This window comes from Anopheles ziemanni (genome assembly GCF_943734765.1).
Source record: "Anopheles ziemanni chromosome X unlocalized genomic scaffold, idAnoZiCoDA_A2_x.2 X_unloc_11, whole genome shotgun sequence".
In the NCBI taxonomy this organism is placed as follows: domain Eukaryota; kingdom Metazoa; phylum Arthropoda; class Insecta; order Diptera; family Culicidae; genus Anopheles; species Anopheles ziemanni.
The window spans coordinates 12501-18748 of record NW_026689719.1 but is presented as its reverse complement, the minus strand read 5'-3'; the positions used below and the strand labels follow the sequence as shown (position 1 = coordinate 18748).

Below are 6248 nucleotides of genomic sequence, written 5' to 3'. Positions count from 1 at the left end.
CATCAGATGGAGCCACAGAGTCCTCCCGGACGTGGACAGATGGGTCAACCGGAAGCACGGACGGGTGGGCTTCCACCTGTCGCAGGTACTGACAGGACACGGCTTCTTCAGGGAGTACCTGCATTCCAGGAAGTTCACCCGGTCCCCGTGTTGCTCAGCCTGTCCGGGAGTCGACGAAACACCAGAGCACGTGCTGTTTCAATGCCCGCGGTTCGCGGAAGTGCGTGAACGGCTCCTCACGGGACACGGTCTTCAGCCGGTGACGGCTGACACGCTCCTCGACCACATGCTGCACGATCCTGACGCCTGGGAGCGTGTGGAAGAGGCGGCGGTCAGTGTCACCCGCGAGCTGCAGCGAGTTTGGAGAATCGAAAGCAGCGTGGAGGCTCGACGGGCGGTTCATCGAGAGAGGCGGCGAGCGGCGGAGCAGGCAGCACGACAGCAGCGGCGGCGAGAGGGCCGATTCGGCCTCGACCCAACGCTGAGGGATCGTATACTGGCCATGGACGAGGTGACGCGCGTGGAATTCAGGCGGGTGGCTCGCCAGCTTCAGGATAACATCAGGCGCCTGGAGCTTCGTCGTGACCGGATGCCGACGAGGGTATTCGAGGCTACTATGGCCGTCCGTGTGGCCAGCCTCCGACATCACGATGCGGCACCAGAGAACCGGGCAGCAACGGCGGCAACCTTACAACAGGCACAACTGTCATTGCAGGAGGCTCGACGAGAGCGAAGGAACGCTCGACAACGGCAGACGAGACGAGCAGAGCGACGAGCAGAGCGGCAGGAGAGCCGCGCAAGTGCGCGCCAACGGCGCAGATGATTACCAGGGGACGAGTCCCAGTAGGCCTACGCCTAATAGATAGATAGTGGCTCGACAGCCAGACGCCCGCCCCACACGGCTCTACCGTGTAGGTGCATGCCGTGTGGGGCACCTTCAAGGGCGAGAGTAGGGAGTAGGAATTGTCTTTCTGTAAACTGTGATATAATTTTTAGAATTTTAAGAGAAATACAGTTCTGAACCCTGATGAAAAAAATGAAATGGAGCTTGCGGTTCAATTTGACTCAACACGGGAAAACTTACCAGGTCCGAACTTATGGAGGTGAGACAGATTAATAGCTCTTTCTCAAATTTAAGGGTAGTGGTGCATGGCCGTTCTTAGTTCGTGGATTGATTTGTCTGGTTAATTCCGATAACGAACGTGACTCACATATGCTAACTAGAACGCAGTCAGCGTTAATGCGTCGATGCCGATTGGAACGGGTTAGGACCTTTCGGTGGAGTATGACCTGACACCTTCGCTGTTCGTGTGCGCAAGTGCACTTACGGTACGCTGCTTAGCAGGACAATTTGTGTTTAGCAAAATGAGATCGAGCGATAACAGGTCCGTGATGCCCTTAGATGTTCTGGGCTACACGCGTGCTACAATGTGGGTAGCAGCGTGTCTCCTATTCCGAGAGGAACGGGAAATCACTCAAATACTCACTTAGTAGGGATTATGGATTGCAATGGTCCATATGAACTCGGAACTTCTAGTAAGTGCTGGTCATCAGCCAGCGTTGAATACGTCCCTGCCCTTTGTACACACCGCCCGTCGCTACTACCGATGGATTATTTAGTGAGGTCTTTGGAGATGATCGTTCGCTGGATCCTCGTGAACCGCGTCTGCTTTATCGAAGTTGACCGAACTTGATGATTTAGAGGAAGTAAAAGTCGTAACAAGGTTTCCGTAGGTGAACCTGCGGAAGGATCATTAGTGGCCAAGTGATCCTTCCAGAAGTCCGAACCTGCGGGTTGAGACTTCGGCACAAGTTGCCATATGATAATTGACGAAACACTATAGAAGTCCGAACCTGCGGGTTGAGACTCAGGCACAAGTTGCCATATGAAAGTTGACGAAACACTAACAAGTCCGAACCTGCGGGTTGAGACTTAGGCACACGTTGCCTTATACATGACTTCGAACAAATACACAAGTCCGAACCTGCGGGTTGAGACTTAGGCACAAGTTGCCTTATACATGACTTCGAACAAATACACAAGTCCGAACCTGCGGGTTGAGACTTAGGCACAAGTTGCCATATGAAAGTTGACGAAACACTAACAAGTCCGAACCTGCGGGTTGAGACTTAGGCACACGTTGCCTTATACATGACTTCGAACAAATACACAAGTCCGAACCTGCGGGTTGAGACTTAGGCACAAGTTGCCTTATACATACATTGGCCAAATAAACAGAAGTCCGAACCTGCGGGTTGAGACTTAGGCACAAGTTGCCATATTATATTCGATCAAACACTAAGTAGTCCGAACCTGCGGGTTGAGACTCAAGACCGTAACAAGATGTCACTATACAAGTCCGAACCTAAGGGTTGAGACTTAATGCGATCTAGATACCAAGTTGACATCCAATACCTGTTGAGCAAAACCAAAGATTCCCTGTTCTCGAATGATTACACTATATAACAGGGAATCATGAAGAAATCAAGCAAGCGTGAAACAAAGTCATCACTTGGGCATGCTCGATAGCCAACCACATGACCTTAACCTAAGAGAGCATGCAAACCACATGATACCTATAAACGATTAACCCGCCCTAGTTCAATCGTTCACCAAGTGATGACTTCAGTATGGCTAAGAGAAAAACTTTTAAATGGGAAAAACTCTAAGTCCGAACCTCCGGGTTGAGACTTCCGCGTCGGAGGTGGGCGCACCTCCTATCCGAAAGATGATGAATCAGGGGTGTTCGGTCAGCAATGGTCGGATGCCCCGTCATAGTCCAACTATGACAACCAAAGTCAAGACCTCCGGGTTGAGACTTTCCGCGTCCGGAGGTACGCGTACCGCCTACCCGAAAGATGGTGTGCTTCTGGGGTATTCGATGAGTCGGATACCCCGTCGTAGTCCAACTATGACAATCAAAGTCAAGACCTCCGGGTTGAGACTTCCGCGTCCGGAGGTACGCGTACCGCCTACCCGAAAGATGGTGTGCTTCTGGGGTATTCGATGAGTCGGATACCCCGTCGTAGTCCAACTATGACAATCAAAGTCAAGACCTCCGGGTTGAGACTTCCGCGTCCGGAGGTACGCGTACCGCCTACCCGAAAGATGGTGAATCAGGGGTGTTCGATCAGCAATGGTCGGATGCCCCGTCGTAGTCCAACTATGACAATCAAAGTCAAGACCTCCGGGTTGAGACTTCCGCGTCCGGAGGTACGCGTACCGCCTACCCGAAAGATGGTGTGCTTCTGGGGTATTCGATGAGTCGGATACCCCGTCGTAGTCCAACTATGACAATACAAAGTCAAGACCTCCGGGTTGAGACTTCCGCGTCCGGAGGTACGCGTACCGCCTACCCGAAAGATGGTGTGCTTCTGGGGTATTCGATGAGTCGGATACCCCGTCGTAGTCCAACTATGACAATCAAAGTCAAGACCTCCGGGTTGAGACTTTCTAAGAGTACAAGCATAAAGGAACACGGACCAAGCCGTACCGAGAGAATCGGTACTAGAGCCCTTGTGGTTCTACATTGAGAGAGCCCTCGTGGTTCTCATTAGGGGCTTTATGCAAGAAGTACTCAATACTGTGGTGTGAAGTATAAAGTATAGAGTCCTCCACTGGTCCACGCTGCTCCGGCGGTCCTGGGTAAGATAGTTCATTCTAGCTTGCCCTATGTGGAAGAGGACTCAATACCCTACCTGTTGAGCTTGAAACAAAGTCATCACTTGGGCATGCTCATATTGCCATACACAATTACATTATATTCGAATGAGCATGCAAGCGACCCTATATAGACCGAACCAAAACGATAGATACCGCCGTAGTTCACCCCCACCAAGTGATGACTTCAGTATGGCTAGTGTGTGAAGTATAAAGTATAGTCCTCCCCTGGTCCACACTGCTTCGGCGGTCCTGGGTAAGATAGTTAGTTCTAGCTTGCCCTATGTGGAAGAGGACACAATACTTAATACTTAGAGTACAAGCATAAAGGAACACGGACCAAGCCGTACCGAGAGAATCGGTACTAGAGCCCTTGTGGTTCTACATTGAGAGAGCCCTCGTGGTTCTCATTAGGGGCTTTATGCAAGTCGTACTCAATACTGTGGTGTGAAGTATAAAGTATAGAGTCCTCCACTGGTCCACGCTGCTCCGGCGGTCCTGGGTAAGATAGTTCATTCTAGCTTGCCCTATGTGGAAGAGGACTCAATACCCTACCTGTTGAGCTTGAAACAAAGTCATCACTTGGGCATGCTCATATTGCCATACAATATTCCATTATCTACTAATGAGCATGCAGCTATATGATTATAACCTGTAAACGATTACCCCGCCGTAGTTCAGCGCTTCAACCAAGTGATGACTTCAGTATGGCTAGTGTGTGAAGTATAAAGTATAGTCCTCCCCTGGTCCACACTGCTTCGGCGGTCCTGGGTAAGATAGTTAGTTCTAGCTTGCCCTATGTGGAAGAGGACACCATACTTAATACTGTGGTGTAATGAACAAAGTATAGTCCTCCACTGGTCCACGCTGCTTCGGCGGTCCTGGGTAAGATAGTTAGTTCTAGCTTGCCCTATGTGGAAGAGGGCATACAAGACAAAGTATAGTTCTCCCCTGGTCCACGCTGCTTCGGCGGTCCTGGGTAAGATAGTTAATTCTAGCTTGCCCTATGTGGAAGAGAGCATACATGAACCAAGAACGAAGGTTAGATCGAGGAATGATTCGACAACTAACCGATGGTATGAAATGTGAAGAATTCAAGCAAGCACACAATCAAGTCATCACTTGGGCATGCTCGATAGCCAACCTCATGACATTAACCTAGTAGAGCATGCAAAAACCAATATATATGTAAACGATGCCTCCCTAGTTCAGCGCTTCAACCAAGTGATGACTTCAGAATGGCTAAATCAAATCGGTTCAAAACATACCATCGGTACCCTATTGAAACACACAAGTCGATATCAAACCTCATGATTGTGTAGTCCTCCACTGGTCCACGCCGCTTCGGCCGTCCTGGGTAAAATGGAACATTCCAGCTTGCCCTATGTGGAAGAGGGCACATTACTCAATACTGTGGTGTGAAGTATAAAGTTCAGTTCTCCCCTGGTCCACGCTGCTTCGGCGGTCCTGGGTAAGATAGTTCATTCTAGCTTGCCCTATGTGGAAGAGGACACTTAATACTTCGTCTCTAAGCGGCGGCTTGACTCCTCCCTACGGGGAACGGGTTTACGCGCACAGCGGCGGCTTACGCACTATGGCAGTCATGGATGCCTTACGTTTCTATGAAAAGTGTGTTCCTCCCCTGGTCCACGCTGCTTCGGCAGTCCTGGGTAAGATAGTTAGTTCTAGCTTGCCCTATGTGGAAGAGGACACGTAGACTTACTGTGGTGTGAAGTATAAAGTTCAGTTCTCCCCTGGTCCACGCCGCGTCGGCCGTCCTGGGTAAAATGGATTCATCCAGCTTGCCCTATGTGGAATGAGGACACTTTATGCTTCGTCTCTAAGCGGCGGCTTGCTCCTCCCTACGGGGAACGGGTATACGCGCACAGCGGCGGCTTACGTTATGGCAGTCATGGATGCCTTACGTTTCCATGAAAAGTGTGTTCCTCCCCTGGTCCACGCTGCTTCGGCAGTCCTGGGTAAGATAGTTAGTTCTAGCTTGCCCTATGTGGAAGAGGACACGTAAACTTACTGTGGTGTGAAGTATAAGGTTCAGTTCTCCCCTGGTCCACGCCGCTTCGGCCGTCCTGGGTAAAATGGATTAATCCAGCTTGCCCTATGTGGAATGAGGACACTTTATGCTTCGTCTCTAAGCGGCGGCTTGCTCCTCCCTACGGGGAACGGGTATACGCGCACAGCGGCGGCTTACGCAAGTTAGTCACCCTCGGCAGTGGATCACTCGGCTCATGGATCGATGAAGACCGCAGCTAACTGCGCGTCATAATGTGAACTGCAGGACACATGAACATTGATAAGTTGAACGCATATTGCACGTCGTGGGAACCTACCATGATGTACAGATGACTGAGCGCTTATATTTGAGAAATGTATCGCATACATTTAACTACGCCGTGACACCCGTCACGAGACGTGCACCATGATGTTAACTAGGGTCGCGACGACCCGCTAGCATTAAAGAACCCGTGGTTTACAATATACTGGCATTGGAATTCGAAGTATTTAGAGCGTCCGTGTTCCCGCGTGAGGCGGAAGTACGAGGAGAAGGCGTGCTTGTGGTGTCTGTGGT

General features: G+C 50.6%; 1 non-coding gene across 1 annotated transcript; it reads left to right on the top strand.

Annotated features, from left to right (window-relative positions):
- Positions 1-5880: 5880 nt before the first annotated feature.
- Positions 5881-6035, top strand: LOC131291569 (5.8S ribosomal RNA). Its single transcript, XR_009189356.1, has one exon. It is a non-coding gene; the product is annotated as a 5.8S ribosomal RNA (ribosomal RNA).
- Positions 6036-6248: the final 213 nt, after the last annotated feature.